At 46.2% G+C, this 15616-nt stretch overlaps 1 protein-coding gene and 1 long non-coding RNA gene across 7 annotated transcripts in view; one reads left to right on the top strand and one right to left on the bottom strand.

Moving 5' to 3' along the window:
- LOC112567069 overlaps positions 1 to 15616 on the top strand; it is a 43303-nt gene that overhangs the window by 667 nt on the left and 27020 nt on the right. The gene's annotated exons all lie outside the window — the stretch shown is intronic.
- Positions 1 to 15616, bottom strand: part of LOC112567067 (diacylglycerol kinase zeta-like) — a 121492-nt gene that overhangs the window by 80233 nt on the left and 25643 nt on the right. The window lies entirely within an intron of this gene.

Here is a 15616-nt window from a genome sequence, read left to right as displayed (position 1 = left end):
GATCAACTGTCGACATCATTCAAATGTCCCAAAACGAAAATAATTCAAAGACAGTGCCGTGTTCTTCACTCTTCTCTGCTTGTAGTTCAAAACCCTCGTTCACAGGTCCTTTTCGACGCTTTGAACATGAAAGCATTAACACACCTGCTACCAGTCAAGCGTGCAGCCTAAAAGCAGGTAACTCGTAAACGGAGAGTACGAGAGAAGAATATGGCAGGAAAGTGATCGAGAGAGAGAGAGAGAGGGGGCGGACTAGAATAAACAAATGCAGCGCAAAATATAAACTTGCGACGACAGCTGCCGAGGGTCGGATGGGCCGGGAGTTGACGAAAACGTCGATAGCGAGAAGAGTGATCGAAGAGGGTGACGGGGGATGGGGAGCGATCACCGATTAGTAGCTGTCTACTGTTGCTGCCGAGCTGGTGGACGGATTGATGGGGTGAGACGGGGTGAGAAGGGGTGGACGGCAGAGGAGGAGGAGGAGAGAGTTGTTTCAGGCCGAGTGACTCGTCTGTATCACTCACTTTCTGTCACTCAAAAGTGGGGATCGCCGCCTCGTTAGTCGCGCGCGGTGCTTCTGTGCGACAGAGGCTGTATACAACCGACTTGCAGACATCATGATACGTTCGATGCCTCTAATGAACACATCCAGTATATTTTCGCTTTCTTTCAACAATATATGTTTCTATATATAAACAATATATGTTTATTCTTCTCTCTTGCCAGAGAGAACAAAAGAGAAAAAAAAAAGATTCCGCGCGTTATTGACCTTACTTTTAATGCTACCTGCTATGATTACATGCCGGTCAGGCCTGCATCAGGATTCTTTGTCTGCTTGCTTATGTTCTGTACACAGAAGGATGGGGAATGCCTGTTCCATGGCACCTAGCAATAACATTTTCGACTTCTTAATGTATTCATTAATATTATATAATTATTATATGTATAGATTAATATTATGTGCTTGCATGCCTGTATGTACAGCGCCTTGAGTCTGGCTGATGCTGGGCAAAGGCGCTATACAAATGTGCTATTTATTTATTGTATTTATTTGTATGCGCAAAGAGTGTGCTCATGTTTATGCAACGTACCCTGAGCAGTAAGATTTCTACACCAGCCATCGTGTGGACATGAACCATTTTGTCTTGCTCGCATTTGCAGCCTCTCCCCTGTCGCTAATCACCATCACGCCGTCACTAGTGTAGTACAAAATGTCGATAATTATCCCCAATTCTTCGCTCAAAATGACATGGGAGCGGTGTCAGCTAGTTGGTCCTAACATTGAACCTTTTTCTCGAGGTTCTGCAAGTTCTTCCCCCTACCTGTGCCCTCCACACCGACACACTCCACCACCCTGTGCGATCCGGTTAGTTCGTTGCCAACACTGACGATCGACTGTACTGGGTTCATATCTTTTCTCGGGCGCGCCGTTTTTTTCTCCATATTGTCCGTTTCTAAAGAGTCGGATGCTTAGTCTGATATCTGTTTTTCTTATTCTTAACCTGGTAATGTGGAGCGCAGAGTGCAAGGACACATACTGGGATTTGCGCTATACAAACATCATCACTATTATTATTATTATTATTATTGTTGTTGTTGTTGTTGTTGTTGTTGTTGTTGTCTTAGTAGCTGTCTCCGCGTAAAACGTTAATTCCAACCGTTGGGTGGATGGTGGTAGAGATAGGCACGACAAAGGTCTTCAAGGTGCGTCAGGGTTGCGCAGTCCTCACCGAGATCACTGCGATACTCACAGGTAGGTCTGAGACAGAAACGACAGTCAAACAACCCCGTAAATAGCTCTCCCTCTCACTCCCATTTCTTTCACCTCACCTTAAGTCCCACCAGGTATCGATCAGATATAAATAAATTTAAAAAAATAGACTCGAAAAGGAAACGAGCCGAGTTTAATCAGCCTTGGAATTTATAGAAAATGAAAGGAAACAAAAACATGAAAGACGTCTAGCGACGCCCTTTGTTACTGGTAGATGAGGTAGACTTATAGAAAGATTCCCTAAAAGGACAGCAGATCAACTGGAGGAGTCAGCAGACTGAAGGGAGGAGGTGGCAAGCGAGAAATGCAGACAGGAAGAAAGAAAGGTCACAATAAACACAGGAAATGAGTAATACAGGCTTCAAACCCCGGCGCACGAGGAGATAAAAATTCCCTTGGTGAGTGGAGGCATGCCGAGCTAGACATGGATTGAACTGACGGGGAGGACATCCACCAAGATGTTAGAGTCGGGGCAGACCCTAGAGCCCCAAAGATCTTCACAAGACCAAGCGACGTGCACCCGCAAGCGTCCGAGGGTTTTATTCCAGACAAAATTGTGCTCACAGCAGAAGCCAGGCGCCTTCCAATGATATACCATGTTATATATGCCCAGACACCATGCCCCGCTCTCTGGTATTTAACATCCAAGCCGGCGGGAGGTATGCCAAGATAAAGAACCCAAAGCGCAGGTGTGGGAATAGAAGGTGGAGGAGAACTCTGTGTGGTGATGGGTGGAATTTGTAATAACGAGAAAAAACTTATTACAAGTGCGCAGCCTGCCTTTGCACGGAGAAACAAATCATTCCCAATTTTTCCTGGTAATCTTCTTAATGGTGCACAATCACCACTCAAAACATTTGTGTTCGTTTCGTCTCGTCTGTTCTCACGACCAGCGAGAATCTGCCTTGTGCAGAGGAGACGCCGAGGTTCCTGTCAGCTAGGCATGCTTCCTGTAGAGCGCGCCGTCAAGTGTCTCGCCTTAAGTCCGCTAATTATTAGTTAATCTTCTACCAATACTGTCTGATACTCTATTAACAACAGCTTATACATTACAGTGGCGGTATCCCTCCCCTTCCGTTAATACGTCACTAATAAACCGCTAAAACGCCACTCAAACCACACTTTAGCTTAACTTCGCTAACTACTGGAGTACATCAAGAAGGCCGCGGCTGCTCGGCAACAAAGATGCTGATGGTCCTTAACGGATGCTAACGACGACGACGTGGTAGTCATCGTATAGATGGTAGCAGGGTCCGGTGCCACTTATGTTACCCTCCGAAGCAAAACTACGTGCGCTGTCACGGTCCACTGCCATGTAGCAGGTACTACCACCTGTCGTTGTCACCTACGAGATCCAAGGCCACGCGAGAAACCGCGTCATGCGAGGCGACAACGACCTCACGGCATGCCGAGGCAGGTGGCGCTGTTGTGTGGCGCCCGAAGAATGCGCGAAGGACGAACACGCGCGTGGGACTACCGCAGCATCTTTAGCCAGTGCAGCGACAGGCTGCTGCACTCGTTACACCCCCAACCCCATCCCTACCTCCTCATCCCCAGATCCATTTCTGATAAGAGGACCAGACAGATACGAGGACGCAAAAAGAAAGGAGGAGAGGGCAAAATTTAAAAATTAAAGGATTGAGGGAATTATTTGAAAATAAAAAAACCTAGAAACGCATTAAGACGTAGGCGGACGCGGAGGCTAGGTTTTACAGAAATCCATAAACCGCCGCAGTTCGCAAAAGTGAAAATCCATGAATTCCGGATGCCAAGTGTTGCTGGGGGAAGGGGGACTGGTGGGGTGACGATTTGTTCCTAATTACAAAAGGAGGAGGTTTGGGTACGGGTGGGGTTGGGTGGGGTGGGGTGAAAGAACCGCACACTGCGCCACGTGGTCGCGTATCAAACCGCAACAGCAGGTGCAGTCACAGCAGGGCTTGTAGGGGGGATTGGCAGAGGGAGGGGAAGGTGAGGGGACACGCAGGTACAAGTCATCCGTCACCCGCCAGGCTATTAATATACTCATTATTTCCGCAGCGCTGCCAGTTGTCGCAAAGCGCATCATTCAAAGTCCACTGCGGGCGATGATACAGCGCGTGCGGCTAAAAACATCTGCGGCGCGGCCCCGCAATCAATGTTCTACTCTGCTGCTGCTGCTGCTGTGTGTCAGGGGAGAGAGTGGACCCGGGGTGGGGTGAGGACACTATCTGTCGAAAATAATCAAAATGCAAAGACATCAATGACAGCGAGTGGGAGTTGATACCTCTGAAGATTTTCTTTCCCCGCCTTTTCCGCTCGTGCACGCGCATGCGTTCGCTACAAGAAAATGGAAGTGTGTTGGGAAGTGCGTGATTGCTTGATGAGTCGCGACTACCTGTGGTCGGCAGATTACACGCACAGGCACACAGAGCATATATATATAATCGAACGTTTGAACACTGGGAACAGTCCTGTAAAAACATTTACCGAAAACTTTGTCCATATTTATCCGGTTAGAACGAACTCCGGGTGTTCAGTCTGCACACGCCGGGTAAAAGCCAGGACATGCTTACCTGGACACGCGTTACGGAACATGTGACAGTGGTGGGCACATTTCATTTTGACAAAACCGCCATATAGAAACTGGTCAGAAATAATCCACCACCCCTACCAACGAAAAGCGAGGGCCCCGGGCCTAGTGACTGCCCTCACACTCACCCTCCTCATCCCTCACGTTCCAAGAGTCGTGACAAGTTCCAACAGATTTTTATAATTTCTAGACAGAAGACTTTCTTGAGTTCGGTGGCAAAGGGAATTTGAACTCGTGGATGTGTGTCTACACAACCAGTCCCTGAACATTTCTCACAATTTGTAGCTCGTGCTGTGCAGCAGGTGCACCAACCGACTGATGAAAGATTCCCCCAGGTCTTTTCACGCGTAACTATAAACGCATTTTGATGATCTTTGCAGACATTGTAAGTGAACATGTAAACACGTGTCGGAATTTACTTGTCCATCTATCAGTGCTAAGCAATTAAGCACACGCGCGAGTTACATTTGCAAATTTTTCAAGAAGAAATAATTTTTATTTAAAATCTGATCAAAGGTACATCTTTATTTAAGCTGCATCACATAAGATGCAATGATTTGTTTGAGACTGGGGAACCCTCGGGCTTGAACATGTACAGTTTTATTTGTGTAGTTTCCTCTGGACTTCAGGAGTCCAACTAATCCGAAATGTCGCTCATTCTCTGTTTTGTGTTGACTGCTGGCAACCTTGTGATTGGTGTACTAGCGTGACGTAGTACATTGAACTGATCGCAGGTGCGAATCGCGTACTTTGTTACCAGATAAGGGTTTTGGAGGATGAAATTTACGGGTTTGTTTTATATCGATATCTGCAAAAAAAAAAAAAAAAAAAAAAAAAGGCAAACAATTCAAGTTGGTCTTTAAGTGCATTTAATTAAAGTGGATTTTTTTTCACACGTAAAGGTGTGCTGACAGTTTCAGGTAACCATCATGAAGGGCTTCGTGGCGAAAAGTTAAAAAAAAAACGGGTCCAGGAAATCAGCCTTGAGTAATTACAGACTGTATTATTTAAACACCAGCACAGCCTGTTAATTATTCTATTTACTGTTGGGGATAGAGTGTCAATATTTGAGTTTGAACAAAAGGCAGCTTCTTTGTGAATAAAACATAGATAATGTATAATTAATGTTCCCAGTGGTGTGAATGAAATAGAAGATCGAGCTAAAGATAACAGCACGGAGATTTGTCGTTTATTTCTTTTCACATGTGACTGTAAAATCTCATTAACTTTATTGATATTTTTTTCCTTCATTGAGAAAGCTTTAGGTTTGAAAGCAGTATTTTAAAAGCAACTGTCTGGACCAGTGTGATGAACATGCCTTTACAATATTTTTTGAAGTTTACACCATCTGTCTGAATGATTTATCTCCATGCATAAAAGTTAGAAAATAAATATGGACATAAACTGCAATTAATGTACAAGAGAATTCTCCGAACTATAATGTATCTGTAATGCCTGCAATTTAATGCCTTCTTCTTAAAAGCCTTATATTAAAGTTGTTTCAACAATGTTTACAGAAGTCAAAGAAAGATTAATTTAATCATATGCTATGTTGTGAACAGTGCTTTGGAGTTACCAGCTATAGTTGGTTTGGAATTTGCCAGGCCATGGTTGGGATTAAATATTTTCCTTATTACAGTTTGTAACAGTTATGGTCTGTGAAGTCTGACTTACAAGTTCACTCTGTGGCTCCCCTATACTCTTCTGTTGGCCAGCGAATCTCTGTCTATCTTTGGTGCTTCCGCTTGGAATACTCTCCCCTTGCCGCTCCCCCATTCTAACACTTTAGAGATGCTTCAAGCAGCTCTTCGTCAAGGCTCATCTCTTTAAATTGACTTTCAAGCACTTCCTAGCGCCTTGGGCTGATGTTCATGGGATCAGGGCGCTGTACAAGGTTCTTAACAAGGCAGTACGTTTACGACGCTAACATAACAGCGAGTTTGTCTACATTTTGGACCCAACACTTCCCTCTTCCTCCTCGTCTGTCCCCCCGTTTGCACCAATAACTAAAACTGGCGTTGATGAGGATGCCAGGAGGGGAGTTCAAGACTCCTGGCGACCTGGGTGCACGCGGTACGAATCAGAGGCCCTGCACGTGATCGATGCATGCCAGCTGCAGTCCGGACATCGTGGAACGAACGGAAGAGGAGAAGAGTTTTTTTGTTTTTCTTTTAAACGGTGCCTGGGGGTTGGAAGTTTTTTCTCTCGCCGTAACTCATCTATCAGACGACGGACTAGTTCCAGACAACAGTTTCTGAGGGCAGGGCGTGCAAAAGATAAAAGAAAATCCATAGCGATCATTATTTGTCTGTCCCTCACCTGCTCCGCCTGTTCACACACACATACGCACAGATCAGAGCGAGGGGAGCCGCTGAGCGCACACACAAGCTGGAGTCGGCACCTCCTTCAGGGTGGCTGCAGCGGTCATAGCAATTAAGGGTGGCCGGCAGGAGGGCGAGTGGGCTTGGGGGCTGTTTAAAGGAACCGTCATCAGCCCATCCATTCGCCATGCTGACAAACGATTCCCATGTCAAGAAAGTCAATGCCCTGCAGATCCCGATGACAGCTGGTGACAGCTGACAGTATTTAAAGCTTTGGTTATTTCTCGTTTCTGGCATCTTGTTAGGAATTAGCAAAGCATGTGGACCCCCTTGCCCTTCCCCCCAACAAAAATTCAGCAAAGCAACAACCAAGAAAAAGCCCCACGCTTTTGATGTCACGGTTGCTTTATTCAACTAAGATTTCTTTTTCTTCACCCGCCGACGAAACGTTTTTGAGACGCGCGATCAATCTTGCGGTGTGTGCGCATGTCAGAGATGGATGCACAAAAAAGTGGGGGGCGCGGGAAGGCAACGTGGGTGGACAAGCGGTAAGGGGAGAAGAGAGAAAGAACAAAAAGGAGACAGCAACTTAAATGACAACGAGATGACAAATCAATTTTATAAATGGCAACAATAAAACGGTTTCCACAAGTGTGCCGACAACCATCACTGAAGTGTGTAGAAAAACGGGTAGAACAGTGTAGCGGTGTTAACCGGTTAGATACCCGTGTGCACTCGTCCTTTTATTCTATCTGTAGGCCATCCACGCATCTATCCGCCCATCCGTCTGCCACCTACTCGTGTTCTCGCCACCGGCGGTCACTGTTTCTGGTCATCTTCATTACGGTGAGGCTTTGAACGCCTTTGTCACCATCCTCTTTTCTGACGCAGTTCCCTTGTGTGTCTCTAATGAGATCGTCCAGCCCCCGTCTGACTCAGGGCTGCGACTACGGCTGAGGTCGCGAAACTCCACAAAACTATGTCGGTTTGAGAAATCGTTTCCTCGCACGAACAGGTGCTGGGATTGGCACCACCTGTCGCCCGTCGCTGTTTAGTTATTATTGGCAATCTTCTGAACGATTACAAATTTGCTCGAAAACTTCGGGAATCGAACACGAAAAAGAACCTGACTCTGCCTGGTATACTCTCTGAAACAGTCAACAAGCCATAATAGACAACAATTTTCGGAGGAGGGATAGTATTTTCACAATTTCCACATCTCCTGCCAGCAAGTTATTATTAGCTTCAAACCCTAAAGGTACGGAGTGCCTGGGATTCGACAAACATTCAAAAGCCACTTCACAACACAGTTTGATAAACAATAATTGCTGTCATAAAATCCATCGCTGCAAATTTAGTTTCTTGAGCTTTCTTCGCAGAAGCTAGCGGATATGGGAATGAATACCGCTGAACGCCCTCGAAGTTGAATCCTAGAAAAAAAAACCCCACCCTATTGCGTCGCGTCCAGAGTTTTCTTTAAAACACCCGAAGCCTTCCAGCTTCATTGGACTCAAAGGTCAGTGGCCAAGGTCGATATGCTGAAGGTGGGAGAGGAGTGGGATTAGGTGGTGAGGACGAGTGTGCACTACCAGCTATCAATACGTCAGGAAATGAACCAGAATATCAGAGTCGAGGGCAATTAAGCGGCGGTCTTTCATGGCAGCTAGGGACGCAGTAGTTCTGTTGACGCAAACCGAGTCGTCCACTCGGAAAGACGCGCCACCGCGGACCCCTCTGGACCGTCTGCTACACGGGAACATCAGGCGTCGGGGAGGAAAGGGAAATTAGAGGTGTGCCTTTAAAGTGGAAATACAGGGCGGAACAGATTACGTCTAAAGGGATCAAAGTTCAATTTACTGCCTCAATAAGCCAGCGGCCGCGCACCCAGTGACTCTTACGCAGGCGGGTCCCCGCGGACACGGCTTGATAACGATGTTGACCCACAACACGTGGGGGGGGGGACGGCCAAATGGTGCCATCCCCTGGTCAATAATAACTAGGAAGTAACGCGTGGCAGATCGCACATGCATTGATTACTAGCGACATAAACTGCAGGACCTTTCATGCTCCCCCTGCTATCCTTCTTCACCAATAACACCCCGCCGTCCATTTCCAGCCACCGACTCGCTTGTCCTGTCAACCGGTGTCCGTGGTGGTCACTTCCAAATTATAGACGAGAGCAGGTTCCACGGTCACAAATTTCCTGTTGATTCCGCGTCTGTTCAAGACTCTAAATGCTTATTTCAAGATATTTAAAGATATATTTTAAATATACACAAAAATTGACCGACTACTTCTCCGTACACCCCCTCTACCCCCAATTTCCAGCACGATGTTTACAGCTCACACACACACAAAAAAAAAAAAAAGCCGGGGCGAAAAAGGAGTGGCATCACGTGATGTCTGATCCTACTCTCAACGCTGGTGACCACTAGGGTGTAAAGAAAGGCTTCAGTTTGTATAATGTTTCGATTACCGAAACGAACGACTACTCTGCTTCCGCGACATCAAGAGACGCCATTTTGGCAGCAAGCTGATAACTATTCTAAACGAATTCGCTGCTCTTTACCTTGACTTCTAATGATTGTTGGCTGTAGGGATTTTCTCCCAAATGAAAAAAAGAAAGAAAAGGAAAAGGACAACCACAAACACTGACTGGATCAGCATGTTCCTTTTTAAGTTTTTGTCAAGCCCGACTTCCAAGATGGCATCTGAAAACGTCAGGTTTCTTTTCGTAAGACGTCATTCTGAAACCCACCGGGGGTAAGAAGCAACCAGTTCTCTGGCGCCACAAAGCAGACCATCCTGTCGAGCACGTATCACCGAGTTTTAATAAAATAACGGATGGCGGAGCGAGGGGGAAGATACGGGAGGCGTTTCCTAAGAGGGACGCACACAATTACTGGCGACACCCGACCATCTGCCACCTCTCCTCCTTCGGCTGCCCTAAAGCTCTCCTAGCGCCATGACACTAACATGAGGGATGAGAGGGGAACAAGGCCCTATAGCCTTTGCTCAATCAGAATGAGCTGCTCTGTTTGGCACACCCCATTTCCTTCATATAGATGCCACCTGTGTTGCCCTTTACTTCTGAGACAACCAGCTGTTAGTAATGTATAGCCATTCGCATCTCCTTTTCACTCATCAGAAAAACTTGTTATTACAGCACATAATATCCAAGTAAGCAGGATAACACTAACCGATTGGTTGTAGGAAAAATGCACAACACGGTGGCTTACACAGTCCAAAAACAAGTTTGATTATCTGCGTACGGAAGCCTAGCACAGACCCTAACCCGGCAAGTGTTATGAAGCGAGAGCAAGACATTTGCCCAGGGCAAGATGGGGAGCTCACGGAAAAGCTTCTTATTTCCGACGATATAAAGGAGTGTCCAGACCCCGCGGACGCTGCTTCATGTTTCTTTTTCGTTTGACATTTTTGTCACTGCTCTAGAACTAGGGATCCAGGAGTAAAACATCACCTGCGGGGTCTGGACACCGCTTTATAACTACAGGAAAAAAAGACGCTTGTCCTCGAGTTCTCCATGTTACCTAAGGGCAACGATTTACCCTCACTTCATCACTACGGCCCAAGGTTTGTATGCATCATGGTAATTTGTCATCAACATTTTCAGGCATAGATTGGTTCTTTGGACTTCAGAACATTGCCTGTGGTGAACTGCGTGACTGTCAGTAGCTTTTGTACTCCCAGAAGTGCCTGAGATAGTGAAGACAAACGGTTGGGCAACCTATTCAACCTGTCAGACGAGATGTTTCGGTGTGGACCCTCTTGGTCCGGGAGTTTCGAGCACGATCAGGAAGCAGACAAGCGCAAGCAACCACACTGATCCAACCTGCCGGCATCTCCTTTGTTATATCAGACATCATCCGCGGGGATCAGGCCGAAGACCGGTTACTGGTGTTACACGCCGTGCAGCAGGGGGAGACGAGGTCGTATCGCATATACACACAACAGAGATTAGAACACAAAAGACTATTGTCCTTGTTCTGGCGCAATACTATGAGAAGAGAACAAATGGCTTAACCTGAAGTTTTGAAGGTGACGTGCATATCCCGAGGATAAGCCGGTACCTTGGGTCAAGTCGCAAGACCTTAACAAAGGTGTAACATATCCCTGAAGGACGCCATGTCCCGATTAATCCAGGAAGCCAGAAATAGCGAAGGGCCGCTTCTCGAGGCCCACACGAGTGTGTAATACTGACATCAATCCTCTTGAGGCCAGCGTAAGGTGCAGCGTAAAAATAGCTGTGATGACGTACAAGTGGCTGTGATGACGTCAGATTCGATGCAGGGTACTGAGCCCTCCATTCCATCAGTATAAAATCGAATAAATTGTCCCAACAATATTTCAAAAATAAAAAAGAAGCCGATATTATCCTTCAAACGTGGACACTAGCACCTGCACGCACACCCCGAAGAATAAAAATTTCTTACCTCACCTAGAAACACGGCTACCGATAATTGAAATGGTGTCAGCTCTCCGAATGGCTGTAGTTTTTACGACTTTAGGGTATCTATCTTCCCATATGATATTTATTGGGAATTAATTAGCTCAGATTTCAGGTTTTAATAATCTTTGAACTAAACCCATTTAAAAGCTAAAAACATGCTGTACTCAAGAAACTAATGTCATCCTGGCAAGTTCTTTTTCTCCCTTACTCCCTCATACGTCAAAAAAAAAAAAAAAGCAAAAGAAAGACCATAACTACCCCCAGTGACACAGGAGATAGGGGTGAGGGGAGGAATTGTTGTTTTACGCCGAGCCAGCAACTAAGGCTACATCACGGCAAGGCAGCCAGCCCTGTAAGATGTCACAGGCAGAGAAAAAAGCGTGCCCGAAACGAGAGCTGAACCCAGGACAGCCAACATTCACTGTATTGGTGACAGGCGTTAACCGTTGCGCCACCGGACCGCCCTGACATAGGAGCTAGACCCCGAGGTCTCTGCTCCCTTAAGAAGTTGCAGCAGCTGCGTTGAAGTGGTTTTCTAGTGAAGACAACAAACGTGTACATTATGCTCGATGCTGTGAAGCCGACGCGGCAACCCTTCACACACTGTTCGCCGTGTCCTCGGGTGCATCACCTTTTCGTCTCCAGCCACGAAAGAAAAGCATTTTCCGCAGTTCCCTACCCAAAACTGCTGGCGGGACTACTATGCTAATAGTAGTCTGGGGGTACATGTCTCACGAGAAGAGACGCCCCCCTTCCGACACGAAACACGATTAGCCAAGTAAATGGGAAGTATGGGTCTGTGAGTTGATTGCCGGGCTGTCGTCTGAAGGCAAACTACGGTCACTAGGATTCTGGCACCCGACGATTTAGCGCCACCTAACGTCCAGTGCTCTTCCCTCTCTCAGTAGAGACGCAGATGCCGTGTCCTAGCATTCGTATCTCTGTGTGATTTAAAAACAAAGACAAAAATGGTGATGGAGAGTTGTGTGTGTGTGTGAGAGGTGTAAGGAAGTGAGGCACACGAAATAAGAAAGGAGAGAAGGATCATGAGTTACGAGCGTTCCACACTTTCTCGGGGGTACAGGGGAGGGGGTGAGGGTTGGGGACTAGGGACCCCTTTACCGACTTCTCTGCCTCTGTAATTAGTGAACCTGGTGCTACACGCTGTCCAGAGCTACTCTCCGTAGACAATTCAGAACATTCCATGGTGCTGTACTGCATACCATCTCTAATAAGCATGACTCATGTTTGGGCACCGTTAACCTTTACTCACAATGAAAAGTTTCACAGAGCAAAACAATTTTCTTCACAAAAAATAAAATCAAATACTCATCCACTTCTCTATTCCACACAAGCACAATCTGCTTCCGGGTTCGCCGCGCCAAGTAAAGAAAGTTGCCAGGAGGAGGAGGCTGGCAGATCGTCCGAACGTCGCTAGCACTTGAACAGGTCGAGGAGATCTTGACAGACACTTTCCAGCTGGCTCGGCCATGTCTACCCGGGGGAAATGCACTCTATCATCGTGTCGTGTAACGCTATTTTCTGTCATATCAAAATCCACACCCAACAAACCTTCCGTCGTCTCTTTTTTTAGTCTTTCACACGTCTATGAAACAGGCGCGGACAAACATACAAACGCGCGCATGAATTTCAATTATTTAAAATGGTTTCAGAGCATAAAAAAGCATAATACTTTTCTTGAAACTGCTATTATCCCTCCCCAGCAAGCACAGCCGGTCGCCATGTCCGTCTCCTCGCATTTAATCTATACACGCCCTATCATCCGTCATTTATTTCTTGGAACCTTGTTTTTCTTTTTTGCGTTCTGAAGGTTCATCTTTTCTCTCTCCCAAGCACTTCCTTTGCAGCATATTATTCATGAGCTTATTGTGAGGTGAGGTGCCTCCCCAATAATTATAGTTTGCTCCCTAAAACATCTACAATATTGAAAATAATTTAACTCTGAAAATGACTGACGCCTGGGATGTCCAATCTTCTTTTTTTTTCTTTTCTTTTTTCTAAAGTTAACTTTTTTTTTCAAGATGGCTACTGCTAAAAGCGACATTATTGCGAACACATTTTTTTCAAAAGAAAATTTTAGTCGACAAGGTTGGTCTAAAAACTCCGCGGTTTTAGGGCACAAATGTCATGTATAATTCATAACACCCTGCAGTGGAATTAATCACTTGTTATCCCCGTGTAATAGCCTTCTTAACCAAATATATTAAAATCGTGGCGATGGCGACTTTTTTTTCTTGTTGCTTGATTTTTTTTGTTTTTGTTAATATTACCGTCAAAGGGTCTAAATAAGAAAGTCCTTTACAAACCACTGATTTGAAACTAATGAACAGACCCTGAGGGATGCTGCTGACGCCAAGCCACCATCTTGCCACTCAAGACGATGTTCTGAAAGCTTTGCCATTGTATTGTCGACAGACTGTCAGCGTGGCATGCCTTTTGTTTTCGTCATCTGCTTTTGCTCTTTGATTTTAAAACTGAAGAGAAAGGTGTCGATCTGATGATGCTCCACGATAGGACATTACGAGCGGGAAGAGGAAGGCTACACGGTGGCTTCGGCAAGTTCTATGAAAGGGCGCACAGGGTCCACCCAGCAGGTGTTACATACCCACATACTGCGACTCCCACCACCACCATTACCACAAAAAAGCCGATGGTATTCACGATGGTTGTGTTTTACGCCGTGCCAGCAACTAAAGCTATATGACGGTTGGTATTCGCGAAGAATAAATCAAAATATTTCTGCCATCAACGACCGCAGACTCGCGAGGCACATGCTCCCCATCCGCTCTCCCAGCGATGTGATCCTGTCCTTAGAGAACCGTAAACTGTCTCATGTCATCCTGCCTTACGATCTTAGATATTGGAATTAAGGTGATAAACTCGTGTGCAAGGCCAACCTCCCCCAACCCCAACTCCCCCACACACTTCCAAACCAGAGAAGGCGGTAGTCCAATATTCTGCTTGCAGTCAGTTAGTACCTGTAAATCCCGTCCTTTCGATCTGTCTTCGCTCTCTTCTGAGGAGAAAAAAAACAACTTATTTACCCAGCTCAGTGTGTGTGTGTACGCGCCTGAGCTTTCCCTCTCCATTTCCTCTCTCAGGCTTCTTCGCCGTGTATGGGATCTCTCACAAAAATCAAAGTTTTTTGCGAAAAGTGTTTTTCATCGATTTCTTCTCTGCTTACTAGACTGCTGTTCCAAGATCCATGGAGAAGAAGCTTTTGGCCATTGATTTCTCCTGCTTATTTACACCACCTCTCAGCCCTCTCACCCCCATCACCAATCACAAGTACAAATCTGGCTTTTCCTCCAGCAGGCATCACAGAGGTAAATGCTGTCACAATGTATTTTTGTCACAATGTATTTTTTTTTTAATTCTGTGTCCATCACTGCCAAGGTGTGCGGTCGGGCATGTGACATCACTTTCAGTCCCTACGCACATGGAGTATTTTAAAAATATTTTTTATAAATACTATGCATCTCAAACAATAGCAAGAGCACAACAACCCAGTCCCGTCCTTCCGTTCAACGAACCGTTTGTCTATATTTGGGATGTCTACACTAATTAGCCTGGTGGTAGTTCCTTCATTAAGTGCGGGTGTCCGTAACTCGAACGTTCGTTAACAGGGTTTTGTCTGTAGTTGTGAAACCGCTCGTCCACGAAAGCTCGCAATCCGCAAAAAAAACCTGATAATGGCCGCAATCTATCTCCTTTCAGAAACGCCAAACCCAGTAAGCCCCACGTGTTTGACGAAGAGATATCCTCCACTCACTAACAATGCCATCCCGCAACGTGCTAAAGCGGACAGATTAGTTGTCAGTCCGGAGGCCACAACGGGATTACGAGAAAGTGTTTTTCACAAAAAGAAATGCAAAAGAGATAAATGGAACAAAGAATTGTCAGCATTTGCGGTCACTTTTACCGCAGCCGACATGAAGCAGCTAACATGACCTGGTAGGTACCAAAAAAAGTGACATAAACCATACCTTGGCATGAAAGGTCATTAACAGAAATGATGCCATCAACAGGAGACGTGTCCATGACATTAAACACAGTCACACCGATGAGTCTGCAGCTCAAGGTGCGCAAAATCTGTTGAGTGAGGGTGGAGGAAGATGGGTCGGCTGTTATTAATCAAAAACAGTCTCCTTCAAGAAACTCGCCCCTCCTACCCCCAGGTGCGATTCCCGCGTACGAAAACAGAATGAGGAGAGATGAAAGAGGATAGCTTTCGGGCCCTAGCCACCGGGTGCAGTTCACACGACGACTCCTAGTCCTCGCCCCATTCACATCTTCCCCTCCCTACCTCAATGGGGAGAGAAGGGGGAGTGGTGAGAGTTCACAAAGGTGCAAGTGAAGGAAGGACGCGGGGCACCGCTATCGTGTCCTCGCCAAAATAGATGGCGATCCCGAGATAGATGCCAGTCACCGAGCTCGTGCGACCAAAATAGAAAACAGCTTTC

Source organism: Pomacea canaliculata, linkage group LG6, assembly GCF_003073045.1.
Source record: "Pomacea canaliculata isolate SZHN2017 linkage group LG6, ASM307304v1, whole genome shotgun sequence".
Classification (NCBI taxonomy): domain Eukaryota; kingdom Metazoa; phylum Mollusca; class Gastropoda; order Architaenioglossa; family Ampullariidae; genus Pomacea; species Pomacea canaliculata.
This window is presented reverse-complemented; position numbering and strand designations above follow the sequence as displayed.